The sequence below is a fragment of the Schistocerca gregaria genome, chromosome 3 (genome assembly GCF_023897955.1).
Source record: "Schistocerca gregaria isolate iqSchGreg1 chromosome 3, iqSchGreg1.2, whole genome shotgun sequence".
NCBI classification, from domain to species: Eukaryota; Metazoa; Arthropoda; class Insecta; order Orthoptera; family Acrididae; genus Schistocerca; species Schistocerca gregaria.
The window spans coordinates 179156589-179179017 of NC_064922.1; positions in this window are offsets into that span (position 1 = coordinate 179156589).

The window sequence follows — 22429 nt, forward strand, 5'->3', positions numbered from 1 at the left end:
ATTCATAATTTTTTAATAGTTTTTAGAGAAATAGCTGCAGTGTCGAATTTCAATTCACCTAACATCGTATTTGCAGAAACCCATGTTTTAACTATTCTTGGGAGCTTCTTAAAGAAAATTGACATTAATTTCAGGTGAAAGGACGTACCGTTCCTAGTAGCCCTTGGGATTAGCCTTTGCAAGGTGCAAGCATCTCTTGTAAAATGAGGCACTGGGTGTGCTGCCAGCATGGTAGAATTCTTTGCTATTTCTATAACACTCTCATCAAGTTTGTACGCCCCTATATACACACTCTGGTCTTTCTGGCACCTTTCAGCTTTCCTCTCCTTCCTTAGCACGGGCTTCTCATCTGGACTAATAATATTCATACTGTTGCATCTCTTTTTTCCAAAGGTCTCTTTAATTCTCCATAAGCTGCATCCGTCATTTCCATAGTTGTGTGTGACCCTACAGCCTTGCATTTATCGCCTGACCATTGCGGCTTTGCCAGTTTCCAGTTCCTTAAAAATCATTTTCTACACGTACTTATTCTCGTTTTCCCGCTCCATTTGCTGCATTCTAATATTTTCTGGTTTCGTCAATTCATATCTCCATGCATTATCCAAGGATTTCTATAGGGTCTTGTTTTTGCCTCATTTTAGCTTCTGTTGCCTTCACTGTTTCACTTTTCCCCTGTACAGGTGCTTTACGGTTTTCTTGTAACTTTCAGTCTTTCCTTCTTTGCTTGCACGGGCTTGCCACTTCAGCTTTTATACAGCAGCTTCTCTTTTCTCCAAAGGTTACGCCACTTACCCGTGATGCTCCTATTGTAACTTTCAACAATCTCTGTTTTCTCAACTTATCTAGGCTCCATATCTTTAATTTCATACGTTTCTAATTGTTTCTTTAGTTTTAATATCCCGTTCATAATCAATAAATTATGTTCAGAGCAATCTCAGTTCTGCAGTTTAAAATCTGGTTTTGAAACATCTGTATTACCATTCCGTAGTCCATTTGATATTTTCTGATGTGTCCAGGTCTCTGCCATCCATTCAGACTTCTTACATGATTTTGTGCTCGGTGCAAAATTCTTCCATGCGTCTTCCCCTTTCATTCCGCTCGTGCAGTTCATGTTGTACTACTAATGTTCCTTCTCATCCCAGCCGGCAACTGTGACCGAGCGGTTATAGGCGCTTCAGTCCAGAACCGCGCGACTCCTACGGTGGCAGGTTCGAATCCTGCCTCGGGCATGGATGTGTGTGATGTCCTTAGGACAGTTAGCTTTAAGTAGTTTTATGTCTAGGGGACTGATGACCTCAGATGTTAAGTTCCATAGTGCTCAGCCACTTGAACCATCTTCTCGTCCTTTTCCTACGACCAAATTCCATTTCCCCTCACAATCAAATTCTTGACTCCCTTAAGTATTTGCACAATGTTTTTCATCATACATTCTGTCAATCGCTTCACCATTTGCAGAGCTAGCAAGCATATAAACTTGCAGTATTGTTGTGAGTGTTGGCTTTGTGTCTATCTCGTCTAACAAAATGCGTTCAGGGTCTGTTTTACCCCCGAAATATTTTAGTAAGAAGGGTGTGATCATCATTTAACCATACAGTAGCGCTGCATGTTCCTGCGAAATGTAACGTCTGTAATTTCCCCTTGGTTTCAGTGGTTCTCGCACCAACACAGGAAGGTCATGTCAGCCAACGGCCTTGCCACGTTGGTAACACAGGTTTCCGTTCGATCGCAGCAGCAATGAGCCTGGCTAGACTTGGTTGGCCGACCGTTGGCAGAAAATCAGGCGCCTTTGGTTTTAAGGACAAGTGGCCAAAGTGGCGTCCAACTGAAATTCTTGCACCAGGTCGTGGTGCCATGCGACACAGTCCACCACCAAACCTGAGAGGTCAGCACTGCAAAATGCCATGTGAGGAGCCCAGGTCCTATTCGCAGCGAGGACGGCGATTTTCTCCGCTCAGGGACTGGGTGTTGTCTTCATCATTTCATCCTCATCGACGCACAAGTCGTCGAAGTGGTGTCAACTAAAAAGACTTCCAGCGGGTGACCAGTTTATCTGACAGTTGACCCTGGTCACTAGCAAATTTCATTCAAGGTAGGCTGATGTTGCAAGCCCAGATTCAGTCACCCACACCGCTGCCCCTGCAACTACTGAAAACGCTGCTGCCCCTCGTTAGGAACCACATGTTTGTCTGTCCTCTCCACAGATACCATTCCGATAAGGTTGCACCTACGGAAGCCTCACTTGTATCGTGGAGGCACGCGTGCTACACCCTACTGGCAAAGTATATGGTTCATGGTGAAGCGCTGTGTAATTCCCTCACAAACTAAAGAAAAGTGTGGAGGTAAACTTGTCCTGCTATAGAATCTGCATATTTGAACTGCACAGAACGTGGTCATCAGAAGTAGTATGAACGATCTGTAGCAACGCTTTCCGTTCAGGGCCGCTATGCATCAGAATGGGCAAGAAAAACTTTAGGAGTGGGCTGATTTTACGCTCTGTTGCGCAGTCAAACAGAGGTAGGATTAACAGATGTTTATTTCCAACAACAATGTACAGTGGAACTGCTGACCTCTAGGCAGCCCATCATACGTGAAACTACTATACGACCGTCCTCGAAGCTGCACAGCGTGTGTGAAAGCACAGCCGTTGGCGAAATACACTAATGCCGACGAAACCCTTGATCCCAGTTTTCCTGGGTCGTGCGTGGCTGGTACTGCAGCACCGTGTGGTTCGCAAGCAGGCAAACTACAGTAATAGGCATTGGATTACCCAGGGTCTCCGTAGTTTGGGTAGCCGCGCACCCAAATGCTTACTTGTGTGGTTGCCATGCCATGCACTTGGGTGCGATAGTCGACACTAGAAGTTCTATGCTGCACAGTAATGTCAGTGGTCTTCCACCAGGGGTCGACCAGGACAGTGGTCGAGGAGGTCTAGGTGGCTCAGATGACGCGAAGGCACGTCTCCCTTAGCTGGATCATAGACAGCTTGTAGTCCCACGGTCGAAGCCCGTCAGAGGGTGAAGGCTGTCCGCACACTAATTTCTCGTATTCCTGCAGCTATTATGTGACAGTGTGGTATGACTCAGGCCAGAACTTGTAGAGCAGATTAGCAGGCAGCCAGCGAGCAGATCGACATCACTAATGTGTTGGTGGCGGTTTGTCTGAAACGCAGCAGAGAAGCATTCGGTAAACGGGCCGTGCTAACAGGCGTGGAACTCCACTGCACGTCGCCGGATTCGAATGTGGATTACCTGCTGGGCGTGAGGAAGAGGATGGTGGGGGTGTGTCGATGAATGGCTCCTGATAACAGAATAACAACATTTATTGATCAACAGAAATTGAGAAATTCAGCCTTCAGTTGCCATTTAAAAATTTTATTAGTGTACCTTGGTTTCGATGCCAATAATGGTATCTTCTTCAGAAACTATAAACTGACCCATACGGACATATGTTACATATTGAAATACATCATCAATTTAATGATTTCATAATAAAGTAAATCGTGGTACTTACAAAAATTAATTTATTTTGTTGGACAAACGTTGGCCATGTCTGTCAAAACTAAAAACATTAAGACAAACGTAGACGGAGCTACGCCGGGCCAGGAATGAGTCACACGTAAGCAACAAAAACTGAGGCGTCGCGAGCCGTTACGCGGCGAGGCTCGGCCAGCGGCCAAGCGCAAGAGACAAGCTGTCTCAAAATTACTTACAGAAAACGTAAATCGTACACAAATTGTGACGGGAACAGACCTACAAATGGACAAACCTACCTTTTCATACAGTATATTAATCAATTTACTTGAGAACTAGCTACGGATTAAGGGCATGAAAATTTACATTCAAATATTATAATAAGAGGGCCAAGCCCCACTACAGTAACTAAAATTAGTGTGGGAAACGCAAGCGTGCAAAGCATAAAATATCTTGAACGTAAAACAGGCAAATTAAGAAGCACCTTAGCAACTAGGTGTCATTACCAGTACAATACAAAATACATAGACACAATGTACAATCGCACTATAATAAACGGACTAAGCAGGTAAGAAACACCATAGGCCATTCTCAACTCCACTGGAGTAAAGTTCCAAATCCTTCGAAGTAGTTTCTATTTTTTAGTTGCAGCTGTTCATTAACTAAATTTTCTCCCTCGGTAATAAGATGTTTAAGAATTTGTAGTTCTTCATGGGTGTCTAACTCACATCCTCTGATCTCATTATGCAAAAGTACTGCATCTTTTACAGGCTTGGGAGCATGGGCCATTCGGACAAGATGTACAACAAATGTAGATCCTCGTGTTCCATGATCTTTAAACCTAACAGACAGGGCACGTCCTCTCTGGACAATGTAATAACAGCGACATTCATCGCAAGTGATCTTATACGCTTCTGATAGAGGTGATTTATCAGTACCTTTATTAAGAGAATGGACAAAATTCTTTTTAAGGTTGTTGGTGGTAGAGTATGAAACTTTACACCCTAGGTTTTTTTAAAAAACGACCTACCTTACAGGATACGTTATGTATAAAAGGAACTGATATGTATTCTTTAGTGTTTTCTTAACAACTGTCTATATTGGGATTATATCCCTCATTCTGAGCGATGTTTTCGAGGATCTTTAATTCGTTCTGTAAATTAACTGGCGAAACCGGAATGGAAAGGGCTCGATGGATACTCGAGTGGAAGAAGGCCATTTTATGGTCCTGAGGATGGGTGGAATGAGATGGGATGATGTCGGAATAGGTTGCTTTTCGAAAAATGTTGAAATCTATTTTGTTGGTAATAATGGACAGAGTCAGATCGAGATAGTCTAAGGTCCTATCAGCTGTCTGATTGTCTTGCGTGAAGCTGATTTTTTCATGGAGGTTATTGAAAGTGGTAAATAGACTCAATGGAGCAAGAATTCAAATACCTAGGGGCACTTTTCACTGAGAACCCGTCATGTGAAGCAGAAATCGATGCCAGAATACCAGCAGGAAACCCATCTTACCACAGCCTAGCACAACTGCTTCGGTCCAGATCAAGATTCGACTGTACAAAACCCTGATCCAACCTGTTGTCCTATATGGCTGTGAGACATGGAGTATCCGGAAACAGGACTTCCTTAAGCTCCTTATTTTTGAGAGAAAAGTGCTTCGGAAAATCTTCGGTCCGGTTCTGGATGCAGATACAGGGGAATGGAGAATCAGATACAACTAAGAGCTTGAAGAACTATACCAGCAGCCCAACATAGCAGGAATTGTCAAAGCCAAACGAATGCAGTGGGCCGGCCATGTGGCCTGGATGGAGGATCACAGATGGCCTCGGAAGTTTCTGGATTTCACACTTACAGGGAGAACCCGAAGAAGCGTTGGAGGGATGGACTCCATGAAGATTTAAACCAAGTGTCAATAGATGCGAACGGATGGCGGATAGCAGCAATGGACTGAATACAATTGAGGAGGAAACTTGTAGATGCGTGCGGTCCACAGGGCCTGCTTCTTGTCATGTCCTCCCCTGGCTGGTGACAACATTCTCCTCTGACACTGTGTGTGTAGCAGATGTTTTCCCGGAATTATCCAGACTCGGCAAATAATGTAATTTTCTATGCGAGATATGTAGGTGGCTTGCTGTTTGCGTTTGAAAGTTCGCATGAAGACCCAGATCTGTTACTTACAGGACAGTCAGTGCCTTGTCCCAGCGACCACCCCTGGCTGTGGCTGTCTGGTGTCACGGGCCAGGCTCCCTGACTCCGGTCCTGGTCACGACGTTTGGGGAGGCAGCGTCGCAGTATGATGGTGACAGTGCGTTATCACAATGCACCCAACCAAAGATTCCCATGACCTGTTGACGGTGTCCAACGATATCTATAGCGGCAGGGTCACTCTGTCGCCTCCTAGGCGACGACTTGCATTACGAAGATGACTATTACGATGTCTGTGGTGGTAGTGACGACCCCGATCTGGTGGCGGCCCTACGTAACACAGGCTATGCGTGACTCCAAAGTCGCACGACGAACGATGATGACGAGTTGCTGCCGGTCCTTACATATGGCTTTTTGCCGCTGATGTCTGTGCTTCTTCTTCCGCAGATTAGATTAGATTAATACTTGTTCCATAGATCATGAATACGACACTTCATAATGATGACGAACGTGTCAGGTTAATGAAAGATGTTTGTACAAGATATTACATTACACAAAATATTGCATGACACTAATGCTTAAGTTAGTTTTTTTCCCTCCCTTAATTTATATCTAAAAATTCAGCCAATGAGTAGAAGGAGTTGTCATCTAGAAATTCTTTTAATTTATTTTTAAATGTTGGTTGACTATCTGTCAGGCTTTTGATGCTGTTTGGTAGGTGACCAAAGACTTTTATGGCAGCATAATGTACCCCCCTTCTGTGCCAAAGTCAGATTTAACCCTGCATAGTGAAGATCATCCTTTCTCCTGGTGTTATAGCTATGCACACTGCTATTACTTTTGAACTGGGCTGGATTATTAACAACAAATTTCATAAGTGAATATATATACTGTGAGGTTACTGTGAGGATCCCTAGATCCTTAAATAGATGTCTGCAAGATGACCATGGGTGGGCTCCAGCAATTATTCTGATTACACGTTTTTGAGCAATGAATACTTTTCTACTCAACGATGAATTACCCCAGAATATGATACCATACGAAAGCAGTGAATGAAAGTAGGCATAGTAAGCTAATTTACTGAGATTCTTACCACCAAAATTTGCAACAACCCTAACAGCATACGTAGCCGAACTCAGACGTTTCAGCAGACCATAAATGTGTTGCTTCCAGTTTAACCTCTCATCAATGGACACACCTAAATTTTTTTAAAATTCTACCTTAGCTACAGACTTCTGTTCAAAGTCTATATTTATTACTGGAGTTGTGCCATTTACTGTACAGAACTGTATATACTGTGTTTTATCAAAATTTAAAGAGAGTCCGTTTGCTGAGAACCACTTAATAATTTTGTGAAAAACATCATTTACAATTACATGACTTAGTTCTTGGTTTTTGGATGTTATTACTATACTTGTTCCATCAGCAAAAAGAACTAACTTTGCATCCTCATCAATATGGAATGGTAAGTCATTAATGTATATCAAGAACAGTAAAGGACCTAAGACCGAACCCTGTGGGACCCCGTGCTTGATAGCCCCCCAGTATGAGGAATCAGCTGTTGTATTAACATTACATGAACCACTTATTTCAACTTTCTTCATTCTTCCAGTTAAGTATGAATTAAACCATTTGTGCACTGCCCCCCCCCCCCCCCAAACCATAATGTTTTAGCTTATCTAAAAGAATTCCATGATTTACACAGTCAAAGGCCTTTGAGAGATCACAAAAAATACCAATGGGTGATGTCCGTTTATTCAGAGCATTTAATATTTGATCAGTGAAAGCGTATACAGCATTTTCTGTTGAAAAGCCTTTCTGAAAACCAAACTGACATTTTGTTAGTACTTTATTTTTACATATATGGGAGGCTACTTTTGAATACACTACTTTCTCAAAAATTTTTGGAATATTCTGGTGCTGCTCTGCTGGCCTACCTTACCCAGTTACCACCCTCGATGTTGACACGCTGGCGTGCAGCGAGCTGCTTCTTGTCATGTCCTCCCCTGGCTGGTGACACTGCATTCTCCTCTGACACTGTGTAACGGTAATGTACCACTGAGCTGCGCAACAGACTGTAACGCTCAGAATCCTGGCTACACATTCAGTCACATTCTAATTAACTTCATTACTTTAAAACTCCTACCTTTAGCTAACTTGATCTCTCCAGTCATTCGACCCACTACAATTCTCTCCAGTATGCAGACAGAAATGTTGGAACGACTGAATTCCCTGAGGCTCTAGCCTCGAGTATTTGTACATTTCTTGCTATGCTCTTGATAGTATCTCACAGAGTGGGACAATGTTAGCTGCACATCATTCGTCCCGTCAGCTTTTCCTGGTTCGCTCCTGGACTCTCCACAGAGCATGTGTTGCTAGATGTGGTCTTATCTACAACGTGTGAGTTTTCGATAGCACATGGGTGTTCTCCCTAAACGAGTTGTTGCTGCACTGGCCGCACCGTGTTCCGGCATTAGCTGTTCTATGCCCTAATGTGTCGGAAACCCATTCAGCTGTAGTGTTTGACCTAATGTTAGCAGTACTGCACACTGGGCCGAGCTAGTATCTATTGAGTGGCAGTGGCTAGAATAGAACTTTAAAAAAAATTTTCATATCCCGTGCTAAACACTTTTGGAGCGCAGCATTCCTCCCCTCTTTTGAAAGAATCTTTCAAAACGAGTCTTTTTTTACAATTACTGTTAACCACAAAACTCTAACCTGTGCTGATGGCAACACTCAGCGTAGACAATGGGCTGTCATACCTACGTTAGTCCCTTATTTAGTACTAACATGACCTTACTCTCAGAGTGCGTTTTCCCGATTCTTATTAGAAAGCTGTGGTTAATCTAATGTTTATAAGACTTAAATAACAGTGTTTTACTTCCATTACATGTTCCCCTAGCCTAAGGCACGTAACTATTCAATAGGAAACAGACGCATCAGTGGGTGTGTAGGTTGTGCATCTTTGTGTTTATTACAGAATTAAAATATGCAAATGTTTAAATGCTTATCGATGCAGTGTTGTGTTCACGATATTCTCAAAACTTTTGAGCGTATTGTAACATATGTTCCATTGAAACTTTCCCGTGCTATGATTCGATAAATTTGTCAGATGAATGCATAAGTTCAGTGTTGAGGGTGGCATTAAGGTAAGTTAAATTTTGGGTGAGTAGTTCCCTTAGTGATCCTTCTGGCCAATGCAAAGCAGTCCATGTCAGTGTCATGACTGCCGTACCTGTGGACAAAGTCGACAATCTCACAAACCATATCGTTAATGATAACGCCTCTCTACTGCAACTATAATTTTCTCAACCCCTCATGTTCCCCTCTTACGCAGAAATTAGTCAACACAGTTTCTGTCGAGAAGACAGAGTTCAGCCAGTGCCTTAATACCTCTTTGAATTAATACTGTGTGGGTAAGATTTCCTTTTCGCGACTCGTCTCATCCGTTATCACCAAAACCTTACTCGCACGACATGTCTGCATATCAGTTTGCATCAGTGTGTCTGGACAGACCACAACGATCACTTGAGTGTGTTTCTCCAAATTCACTAACGACATACCTACATGAGTTTCTTCATTTTCAGAAATCAACAATGCCTTCTGCACTTTTATACTTATTCTTTCCCATATTACCCACCCTTTCATCATATGTGGGTGAATGGTCCAACACTGAAATTTTGCGCTAACATCTTTTATAAGTAAGTGAACTACTGTACAACGCGTCTAAGACATTTTAGCAAGTTGAAATAGGTGATAGTGAGTCCATAACCAGTTATAATGATATAGGGAACGAATGGTGAGAAATGCATATTTGTTATGTTATGGACATACACAGCGTATACTATATAAAATCAGTGTACCTCATAGTAATTCTTCAAAGTGGTGACCACCAGTCTCAATGCATCTATCGCAATGGTACATGAAGTCTGCCACACTCTCGCAAAAATCCTGGGTGTCTTTTGTACACCAGAACAGCCAGAGGTACAGTGCACACTCGTGGCCTTCAAACAGATACAGTGTACACAAGTTAGGTCGTAGCACGTGTGTCATCTGACGACCACATGCATCCAACCGGCACATTAATCTGTGCCACACACATGCACTATTCCTGGTGTCAGTTGCCCATTGCATCAGACAGCTTGTGATGTGTCCATCGTGGGGTACCCTGATGTGTATAGTGCATGACGTGCAGTCAGAGACGTTACTCATCACAAGAGATGGCAGCATAGATTTGATATATAAAAAAATGGCTCTGAGCACTATGCGACTTAACTTCTAAGGTCATCATTCGCCTAGAACTTAGAACTAATTAAACCTATCTAACCTAAAGACATCACACACATCCATGCCCGAGGCAGGATTCGAACCTGCGACCGTAGCGGTCGCTCGGCTCCAGACTGTAGCCCCAAGAAGCACACGGCCATTGCGGCCGGCATTTGAGATATAATGCTGCAGGATAAATTGCCCATAAAGCAGCATGAATGTACAGAGAACACTTCCTAATTGGAAGTAATTTATCCCCATCTATACCAACTTACGAGAGATGCAATCTTTCACACTGCAAACAGGTGGCCAAGGTTCTCGCCAAAGATATGTCCGCACACCAAACGTTGAGGAGATGCCAGTCGATCGCGTTGCCACCCACACAGCAATAATCACCTGTCAACGTACCCATTAAATGCATACTTCGAAGGATACAGTGTAAAGAATACTGGCGGAACAGTTATCCTACACCAAGCATAAAGAACATGTGCAACAACTGCGACCAGCAGATTGTGAGCCCCCATAGGTTCCCGTCAGCAACAATTCTCTGTCGACTTATGGACGGACATTGTCGAAGATCGCCTAATAGGACCTTGTTTGTTTCCTCCTCATTTCACTGGTCCACGTTATTTGGTATTCCAGCGAGATGTGCTGCCTCAATTTGTGGAGACGGTACCCCTTGTTGTCCATGGAAGGACGTGGTTTTAACACGACGCAGCACCAGTCCACTTTGATGATAATGTCCGCAAGCACCCGAACAACACGTACGCTTATCGTCTGAATGGAAGGGGAGGTCCAGTCCCAAGGGTAGTGTGGTCGCCAGATCTCGCACCTCTGTACTTCATCCTGTGGTGTAACATCAAACCGTTGGCATATGAAACACCTATAGAAACGGATGAAGACTTTGATATGGTCCAAGCTGCGTATCTCCTGGTACAACAGACATGAGTGATTTTTGAAAGAGTGCGGCAGAACTTCATGCGGCATTGTCATGCATGCACTGAGGTTGGCGATCGTCACTTTGAACGGTTACTATGACATATGTTGTTGTTGTGCTGTTACACTGTGTATGTTCACAAAACAATAAATATATATTCGTTTCCCTATCTCAATATAATCGATTATGGAACCACAATCACCTGTTTCACTTTGACACAGAAGATATGAGACATCATATATGCACTCTTTCTCCATCTGTTCCAATTCTTATCCTAACCATATGGAAAACCAATGCCAAATTACCTTCTGCTACTTCTGCAATATGCCTTAATTCCGCATGATACATTGCTTGCTGCAATAAAGTCAACTCACTCCTTGCGTCACCAAACCGATCTGCTAAATGCATGGAGTAATCTTGGAATGGCAAATTACTTGTGTAGTAAACTTAACAGCAACAGTATCTTTTCTAGATCACTATTGAACACTTTCTTCATATAACTTGTGTACTGGGTTAGCTCCACCATTAACACCAACACCAACACATAGTTTTCAATATTACGTCCTCCAACTAGGCAATGTGGCGTACCATTCTACAAGACCTTTCATAATGCCTTCCATTTGCGGGACCTAGCCAAGCAATTCTGGAACATCCTCCTCATCCACTGTCCTAAACACTATATTTAGTAATTTTTCTCCTGGTTTCAACCAACTTCTCTTGCTCCAAGTTATGGCCCATGGTACAATAACCAACAGCTGTGACATTTGCGCCCTTAACCTACCGTTGGTAAAGTCTAATTCATGGTACTGCCCTTGCATTTGCCTAAAAACGTCACTTCCGTTTGGCTCTTTCTATACACCATTGGCCATTAAAATTGCTACACCAAGTAGAAATGCAGATGATAAACGGGTATTCATTGGACAACTATATTATACTAGAACCGACATGTGATTACATTGTCACGCAATTTGGGTGCATAGATCCTGTGAAATCAGTACCCAGAACAACACGGGTACGGGTACAGCTGCCCATGCAGCTTCAACACGATACCACAGTTCATCAAAAGCAGTGACTGGTGTATTGTGACGAGCCAGTTGCTCGCCCACCATTGACCAGACGTTTCCAATTGATGAGAGATCTGGAGAATGTGCTAGCCAGGGTAGCATTCGAACATTTTCTGTATCCAGAAATGCCGTTACAGGATCTTCAACATCCGGTCATGCATTATCCTGCTGAAATGTAGAGTTTCGCAGGGAACGAGTGAAGTGGAGAGCCACAGGACGCAACACATCTGAAATGTAACGTCCACTGTTCATATTGCCCTCAATGCGAACAAGAGGTGACCGAGACGTGTAACCAATGGTACCCCATACCATCACGCCGGGTGATACGCCAGAATGGCGATGACGAATACACGCTTCCATTGTGCGTTCACCGCGATGTCAAGAAACAAGGATGCGGGCATCATGATGCTGGAAACACAACGTGTATTCATCCGAAAAAATGACTTTTTCCCATTCGTGCACCCAGGTTCGTCGGCGAGTACACCATCGCAAGCGGTCCTGTCTGTGATGCAGGGTCAAGGGTAACCGCAGCCACAGTCTCCGAGCTGACAGTCCATGATGCTGCAAACGTCGTCGAACTGCTCGTGCAGATGGTTGTTGTCTTCCAAATGTCCCCATTTGTTAACTCAGGAATCGAGACGTGGCTGCACGACCCGTTACAGCCATGCGGATAAGATGCTTGTCATCTTGACTGATAGTTATAGGAGGACGTTGGGATCCAGCACGGCGTCCCGTATTACCCTCCTGAACCCACCGATTCCATATTCTGCTAACAGTCGTTGGATCTCGACCAACGCGAGCAGCAATGTCGTGATACGATAAACCTTAATCGCGATAGGCTACAATCCGACCTTTATCAAAGTCGGAAATGTGATGGTACGCATTTCTCCTCCTTACACGAGGCATCACAACAACGTTCCACCAGGCAACGCCGGTTAATTGCTGTTTGTGTATGAGAAGTCGGTCGGAAACTTTCCTCATGTCAGCACGTTGTAGCTGTCGCCACCGGCGCCATCCTTGTGTGAATGCTCTGAAAAGCTAATCGTTGGCAAATCACAGTATCTTCCTCCTGTCGGGTAAATTTAGCGTCCGTAGCACGTCATCTTCATGGCCTAACAATATTAACGGCCAATAGCGTATTTCTGAAAAAACGCCTTCCACTCTCTGAATTTCTTTCCTTATTTCCCAAATCTCTATCGTTGATTTTAGCGTCCACTGATGGCTCATAAGCAACACCTCCAATTGTTTCGGGAACAGCACACCTGACTTCAAAGGCTCAAAGACAGTTAAGCGTTCTGCTCCACTCCCAGTGAAGTATGGCCAAACCAGGACCATGTGTATCAACCAACATCACCACGAACTCGCCCTTTGAGAAAAGGAACGGTCCACATCACCTCACCCCCTTCGAAACAAGTACCTAACAAACAGCAAACCAGACAACTTGACAATGATGCTAAATTAATAAAAGAAAAATATGCTTAATAACTATATAACAAGACGCATCACAGTGTAAAGCATATCCCTAAGTGGAAAATGTCGAGAATAAATCCAGCACCACACAAAATACTGCATAGCATCGAACATTATAATTATGTGGCTACAAAACAGAAGGAATGTCGCATGTGTTGAGCTTCTAACAGCTAGAGGCTTTTTGTTTCTGCCTAATGCACCTTTGTGTACTGGGCTGGTCACATATAATTGCGGTACCCCTGATATCCCATCCACCATTCTTTTAAATCATTTCGATTAACTGAACTGATGTGAACAACAGATATTTTGGTAGGAAATTGTACTTTTACGTTAACTCGTGAGGTTGTCTCCATGACCTGAAATGGCCTGTGATATGTGGCCAAGAACTTCTTCGTCTTCGCATTAGGTTCAAAAATGGTTCAAATGGCTCTGAGCACTATGGGACTTAACAGCTGTGGTCATCAGTCCCCTAGAACTTAGAACTACTTAAACCTAACTAACCTAAGGACGTCACACACATCCATGCCCGAGGCAGGATTCGAACCTGCGACGGTAGCAGTCGCACGGTTCCGGACTGCGCGCCTAGAACCGCGAGACCACCACGGCCGGCTCTTCGCGTTAGGTGTAGAGCAATTATTGACTAATATCCACCGCCCTGCATGGTATTGTGGTAGTTTGCCAAGTCACCTATTCGGTTGTTCCTGGCGTTCCAGAGCCTTTTAGTTTGCTTTTTGCATGTTTTTCAATACGTCCCGTAATATTTTCGCAAACATCTTTACCGATTAGCAATCTGGTCCAATTCAGGACCTAAAACCTCCAAGGCGGTCGGAATTTTCGTGCCATACACCGCCTCAAATGATAACACATATGGTCTCGTAAGAGCCTTTTAGTGGATTTGCAAACCATATATTGAAGATAGGTGTCCCAATCATCATGTCTAGCATCAATGCAGAAGCTTAGAATTTCTGAAATGATCATCCACTCCATTTTCCTATTACCCTGGTGGTGGAATAGCCTCGTTCATGATTTCTGAATGTGTTAAACACGGTGTAGCTGTTTCATAAATTCTGAAATGAAGTTTGTACACTGATCTGTGACTACGGTATCTGGTACTCCAGAATTCAGTATCCAACTGTTGCCTAATGCCTGTGCCTCAGTACTCGCCTGTTGGTCTGGAATCGCTATCATTGCTAGAAACTGTGATAAATGGTTGATGATCGTAAGCACATACCTACTCCCGCAATTAGTGTTGTTAGATGGTCTGAGGATGTCGAGCCCAAGTTCCTGAAATGGCTTTGACAGCTCTGACAATCAGCGAAAAAGTATTTCCTGGTGTGGAATATCTGGTCTCTGTGTTTATGGTACACAGTCCTTGATATACTGTTCCATCCTGCATTTCTATTTCTCGGCCAAGACCATTCCACAATACGTCGATCTGTGACTCATAGGCCAACACAACCTGGCAGCACATGCTCATGAGCCTGTTGTAACACTTCCTTTTGCAAAGCTGCTGGGACCTTGACACATAGTCCACATCTCATGATTATGCAGAACGAATTCGCATATACTATAAAGTGTGACTGTGACTTAAAAGCCTGACAATATTCTTCGTCTACTTGTGGTAGCTGCCATTCTAAACACTCTTGCTCAGTGTAGTCAACACGGGTACAGTGCAACATTGTCCACATTCGTGTGATTCTTATCTGGCTAATGAATAACCTCACAAACTTGAGGTGCCAACTTGTTTTATGACTAGAGAGATCTTTCAGACCAAGCAATCATTTCAGTGACACGTCATCCACCACACTTTGAATTTTCTACCACACACATAACATTAGAAATACCGGTTGATCAAAAACTCAGTATAAGTTTGAAAACTGAATAAATCACGGAATAATGTAGATAGAGAGGTACAAATTGACACACATGGTTGGAATGACATGGGGTTTTATCAGAACCAAAAAATAGACAAAAGTTCAAAAAATGTCCGACAGTTGGTGCTTCATCTGATCAGAATAGCAATAATTAGCATAACAAAGTAAGACAAAGCAAAGATAATCTTCTTTACAGGAAATGATCAATATATCCACCATCATTCCTCAACAATAGCTGTAGTCGATGAATAGTGTTGTGAACAGCACTATAAAGCATGTCCGGACTTATGGTGAGGCATTGGAGTCGGATGTCGTTTTGCAGCATCCCTAGAGATGTCGGTCGATCACGATACACTTGCGACTTCAGGTAACCCCAAAGCCAATAATCGCACGGACTGAGGTCTTGGGACCTGTGAGGCCAAGCATGATGAAAGTGGCGGCTGAGTAAACGACCATCACCAAACGTCGCGCGCAAGAGATGTTTCACGCGTCTAGCAATATGGAGTGTTGTTTTTTGGTTCTAATAAAACCCCATGTCATTCCAAGCATGTGTGTCAATTTGTACCTCTCTATCTACACTATTCCGTGGTTTATTAAGTTTTCAAATTTATACTGACTTTATGATCACCCGGTATGCAACACTATATATGACCTCTAAAATTCCTTTTCAGCCTTTGGGTAGCTATGCTCTGCTTTATTTAGGTACCTTGAAGCATACACTACTGTATGCTGTTGTCCATTCACAATCTGACAAATATACAGCCGACTGCTTCATTAGAAGCATTGCTCGAGAGGATGCACTCTTATTCAAAATTGCGAAAAACCAACACAGGATCCTAAATGAAAGTCTCCTTGAAGTTATCGAATTTTAGCTAACAGTCCTGTGTCGACGGAAACTTTGCAACCTTTTTTGAGTAATCTATTCAAAGGTTCTCCTGTTTTTGTGATATCATTTATCGATTTTGGTAGTTACATAAGCTGACGAATGACTGTATCTGTTTTGTTGTTCGTGGTGTTTGAAAATTTTGAATGAATTCTGTAAAGTGAAGATCGGTCAGCACATCATGTTCGAAAATTAGATGTCCCAGATAGTTAAGTAAAAATTGGCACTTGTCCATACCCAGCATCATACGTGCTGACTGTTATCTACTGAAAGCATCCCACAATCGTCTCACTTGTCCAGGTCTATCCTCTGAAAAAGCTGTTATGTGATGTAAGTAAATCATCCTCATGTTAGGCGTAAACCTCCTTAAAACTCCACCTGATAATCCCTACAAAGTAACGGGTGTATTTTTTAAACCAAACGGCATCCACATACATTAACAATGTCCATATGGTACCGTAAATACTGTCTTTGGTCTATCCTCATATGCTGTTTCAAACTGGTGATAATCACTTCATGATTCGTTGCAGTGAATTAATGACACTAACACAAATTGTCGAAGGGCTGCATAATGTTAATGTCTGTAACAGTTTGCTCATTAAGATGCTTATAATCACAGCTAAAACGATATTTTTTCGTTTCATCTAATGATTTATTAGGAACATATTCGCTTTCCAGGGGCTGTTACTAGATTGTATGATCCCAGCTCACAACTCCCACTCATTCACCTCCTCCATTAGTGGCTGTAAATGGCCTACTATATGATACGGTTCCCTATTAATTGGTGTACTGTCTCCTGCGCTGGAGTTGCTGGTAACCGTCCATCTGTACAAAACAAGTCGCTAAACTTCAACAATACTCCCTCCACAGGTTGGCGATCGCTGTTATTCAAGCGATCCACTTTCTCATGTAACACCGTTGTGTTGACGGTTTGCTTATGGTTTATATCAAGACTCGAACCTATCGACGTATTCCTTTTCCAATACTTTACTATACCTTTTGGCATCTGTCAAAGATGTCTTTTTTTGAACTGGAACCTTATATTCTACATTCATATTACTCGTACGTGCTATGCTGCGGGCCACAAAACTATTCAACACTTCTTCGCTAGAAAGTGGTTCAACTAGATACAAAGACCCATAAGGCAAATTGGTACGCAGTGAAACTGACACTACTTTCCCATACTTGACGGTATTTTATGCTGTTGATCAGTTTTCACATTGCTTCGTTTGCAGATGTATCCCCCAATTGAAACAAAGTTTCATTGACCTCAACCATGCATTGCTAAAGATCAATCCTAGCATTTGAATCACTGAATATCCTTCACACAAATTTGGCAAAACTTCCATACGTTTACTAAACTTAGTTTCACCAATAGGAAAATCAAGTACCACCATACCCAATGACTCGACGCCATTATCGTCAGCTCCACGTAGCGTATATCGTGGCAGCCTAAGCCTACTCCTGCTCACCAGATCCGGACAGATAATTGACATGTGCCCCTTCGCGTCTAAAAGAAATCTCCGTTCCACACGACTAGGTAAGCCCACCAAGCAACATTCCACGTGTGAATTAACTTGTGCAGCGTTATGGTCATAGAGACTGCTTTCCCACAAACGAAGCATTCCCGTTTGAGTTTAATAGCTGCTTCTGCAGACGAGGCGGCCCTTTTCTCCTACTCCGACAACCCAATGCTAGGTGACTCATTTTTCCACATGAGAACAGTCCAGTTTTGAGCACTGTTACTACATTCATGTTCAGAAAAAAAACAGAGCACCCTGAATGGCGTCTAGTGGTATAACGATCCATGCTGCAGTCACTTGATTCCAAAGTTCACCTGTGGTGGTTGGCGTTTGGTCACAGCGCTGCACCTGTCGTTCCACCATATGCCACACATTTTCCACTGGCGTCAAGTCTGGTGATATGGCGGACCATGGCAAAAAGCTGACACCCTGTGACACCGAGGAGGCATGTGTTCATGCAGCGGCATGTGGTCGTGCTTTGTCTCGCTGGAAAATAGCGTCTGGGGTGTTGCGCAGAAACGGCATGGCTACTGCTCACAGGATTTTATTCGCGTAGGTCACACTGGCCACAGTGCCCTGGACACGCAGGAACTCTGACTTGTGGATGTCCCCAATAGCAGCGCAAAGCTTAAGGCCTTGAGCTGGCGCTCTATGTCTTGTGTGAATGTAGCCACGGTGACGCCGCTTCACCTATCTGCGGTGATCCAAAATGTGGCTATAATTTTCAAATGAACAGAACCTGGTTCAAATAGCTCTGAGCACAATGGGCCTTAAACATCTGAGGTCATCAGTCCCCTAGAACTTAGAACTAATTAAACCAAACTAACCTAAGGACATCATACACATCCACTCCCGAGGCAGGATTCGAACCTGCGACCGTAGCAGTCGCGCCTAGAACCGCTCGGCCACGGCAGCCACAGAACCTGGATTCGTCCGAAACATCATCTGATTGCATTCTTGCCCGCAGTGACGTCGTTTGCAAAACGCCATTGCCGTCCAGCACGTTTCAAAGGCAAGTTTCAAAGGCGTGTTTCAAAGGTATAGAAGAGGACGGCGCGCACGTAACCCATGCCGTAGTAAGCGGCGACGGACTGTCAGCCTTGATAGTGTACGGTCTGTTACACTGCTCCACTGTTGCACCAGAGCAGAGGAGGACACAATTCCGTCCTGCAATGCAATTCGAATGAGGTGTCGATCTTCCAGGGGGATGGCCTGGGTGGTGCGACATGACCAATCTCGTCCTACTCTAACGACTTCCGCGAACCGTTCTGCACACATCCGCTGCACTTACGAAACACTTCGTCCACACGAGCAGCCATTTCCCGTATGGACGCATCACATTCTCTAATGCCAATAATGCATCCTTTTTCATTCAGCCGGCCGCGGTGGCCGAGCGGTTCTAGTCGCTTCAGCCCGGAACTGCACGACTGCTACGGTCGCACGTTCGAATCCTGCTTCGGGCATGGATGTGTGTGGATGTCCTTAGGTTAGTTAGTTAGGTTTAAGTAGTTCTAAGCTCTATGCGACTGATGACCTCAGATGTTAAGTCCCATAGTGCTCAGAGCCATTTGAACCATTTTCATTTAAACTCACTGATTAACCAGTATACTTCGCTCATGCGTCTGAGAGGCATCCTGCACGTCTGCTCAGATCACACAGATCTATTACCATCTGTTCATAGCAATAACGAGACCTGCAGGCACATTTCACCGGTAGGTGGTGTTCGCCGCTATATCGTTGTTGATCTTGGCCCTGACCACTATGCGACTTAACTTCTGAGAACTTAGAACTAATTAAACCTACCTAACCTAAGGACATCACTTTCATCCATGCCCGAGGCAGGATTCGAACCTGCGACCATAGCGGTCGCGCGGTTCCAGACTGCAGCGCCTAGAACCGCTCGACCACCCCGGCCGGTAAACAAGTAAATATAAAAAAAGACGTGGTTTGATACTTCTAAATTCACAATACAGTAGAGGATCCTTTTGGTTTTCTGTTGGTTTAAAGATTACACACTAGAAAGCACAGTTTTAGAAACTGTATTGTTGATTAATACTATTTGTGATTACTACGGTCTCTATGCAAGAGTACGTTACGTAACTGTGAGTAATGACAGTGGTCCAGTAGGAGGTGTCAACGAGATTGTATAAATGAATCTCACACAGCAACTCGGAAATGCGGGAAAGGTCGACTTCTCAAGTGAACAGATTTAGGTATTTCGAGGTATAGCAAGAGAATCTAAGAAATGTGTCATTCTAAAAGTGTATTCTAGTACAACATGAACTTCATCTCGCTCGGAACCAAAATCATTATAAACGAATCGGAATCGTACAATTTTAACCCTTTCTGTCACATTCGTGTCTTCTGAGGAACCATCAGTCCAAAGGCAGAGCATCAAGCGATTGTGGAAATATCTAAAATACCCTATCAAAAGAGAAGGACGACCAGGAGACCGAGATGAACTGTATATTTCCCAATATATCTGCTTCCACAATCAGCAATTACTTGGTGTAAAACTCCCCTGTGGGACTTTGATAATGTTTTTAAGCAGGGGTTCCCAACCTGTGCGTCGGTACCTCATTAGGGGTCAAAAAAATTTGTTGTTGTTGTTGTGGTCTTCAGTAGTAAGACTGGTTTGATCCAGCTCTTCATGCTACTCTATCCTGTGCAAGCTTCTTCATCTCCCAGTACCTACTGCAGCCTACATCCTTCTGAGTCTGCTTAGTGTAGTCATGTCTTGTTCTCCCACTACGATTTTTAACATCCACGCTGCCCTCCAATACTAAATTGGTGATCCCTTGATGCCTCAGAACATGTCCTACCAACCGATCCCTTCTTCTGGTCAACTTGTGCCACAAAATTCTCTTCTCCCCAATCCTATTCAATACCTCCTCATTAGTTATGTGATCTACCCATCTAATCTTCAGCATTCTTCTATAGCACCACATTTCAAAAGCTTTTATTCTCTTCTTGCACAAACTAGTTATCGTCCATGTTGCACTTCCATACATGGCTACAATCCATACAAATACTTTCAGAAATGACTTCCTGATGCATAAATCTATACTCGATGTTAAAAAATTTCTCTTCTTCCGAAACGCTTTCCTTGCCATTGCCAGTCTACATTTTATATCGTCTCTACTTCGACCATCATCAGTTATTTTGCTCCCCAAATAGCAAAACTCTTTTACTATTCTAAGTAACTCATTTCCTAATGTAATTCCCTCAGCATCGCCCGACTTAGTTCGACTACGTTCCATTATCCTCGTTTCGCTTTTGTTGATGTTCATCTTATATCCTCCTTTCAAGACACTATCCATTCCCTTCAACTGCTCTTCCAAGCCCATTGCTGTCTCTGACAGAATTACGAAGTCATCGGCGAACCTCAAAGTTTTTATTTTTTCTCCATGGAATTTAATACCTACTCCGAATTTTTCTTTTGTTTCCTTCACTGCTTGCTCAGTATACAGATTGAATAACATCGGGGAGAGACTACAACCCTGTCTCGCTCCCTTCCCAACCACTGCTTCCCTTTCATGTCCCTCGACTCTTATAACTGTCGTCTGGTTTCTGTAAATAGCCTTTCGCTCCCTGTATTTTACCCCTGACACCTTCAGAAATTGAAAGAGAGTATTCCAGTCAACATTGTCAAAAGCTTTCTCTAAGTCTACAAACGCTAGAAACGTAGGTTCGCCCTTCCTTAATCTAGCTTCTAAGATAAGTCGTAGGGCCAGTATTGCCTCACGTGTTCCAACATTTCTACGGAATCCAAACTGATCTTCCCCGAGGTCGGCTTCTACTAGTTTTTCCATTCGTCTGTAAAGAATTCGCGTTAGTATTTTGTAGCTGTGACTTACTAAACTGATAGTTCGGTAATTTTCACATCTGTCAACACCTGCTTTCTTTGGGATTGGAATTATTATATTCTTCTTGAAGTCTGAGGGTATTTCGCCTGTCTTATACAACTTGCTCACCTGATGGTAGAGTTTTGTTAGGAGTGGCTCTCCCAAGGCCGTCAGTAGTTCCAATGGAATGTTGTCTACTCCGGGGGCCTTGTTTCGACTCAGGTCTTTCAGTGCTCTGTGAAACTCTTCACGCAGTATCGTATCTACCATTTCATCTTCATCTTCATCTACATCCTCTTCCATTTCCATAATATTGTCCTCGAGTACATCGCCCTTGTATAGACCTTCTACACTCCTGGAAATTGAAATAAGAACACTGTGAATTCATTGTCCCAGGAAGGGGAAACTTTATTGACACATTCCTGGGGTCAGATACATCACATGATCACACTGACAGAACCACAGGCACATAGACACAGGCAACAGAGCATGCACAATGTCGGCACTAGTACAGTGTATATCCACCTTTCGCAGCAATGCAGGCTGCTATTCTCCCATGGAGACGATCGTAGAGATGCTGGATGTAGTCCTGTGGAACGCCTTGCCATGCCATTTCCACCTGGCGCCTCAGTTGGACCAGCGTTCGTGCTGGATGTGCAGACCGCGTGAGACGACGCTTCATCCAGTCCCAAACATGCTCAATGGGGGACAGATCCGGAGATCTTGCTGGCCAGGGTAGTTGACTTATACCTTCTAGAGCACGTTGGGTGGCACGGGATACATGCGGACGTGCATTGTCCTGTTGGAACAGCAAGTTCCCTTGTCGGTCTAGGAATGGTAGAACGATGGGTTCGATGACGGTTTGGATGTACTGTGCACTATTCAGTGTCCCCTCGACGATCACCTGAGGTGTACGGCCAGTATAGGAGATCGCTCCCCAGACCATGAT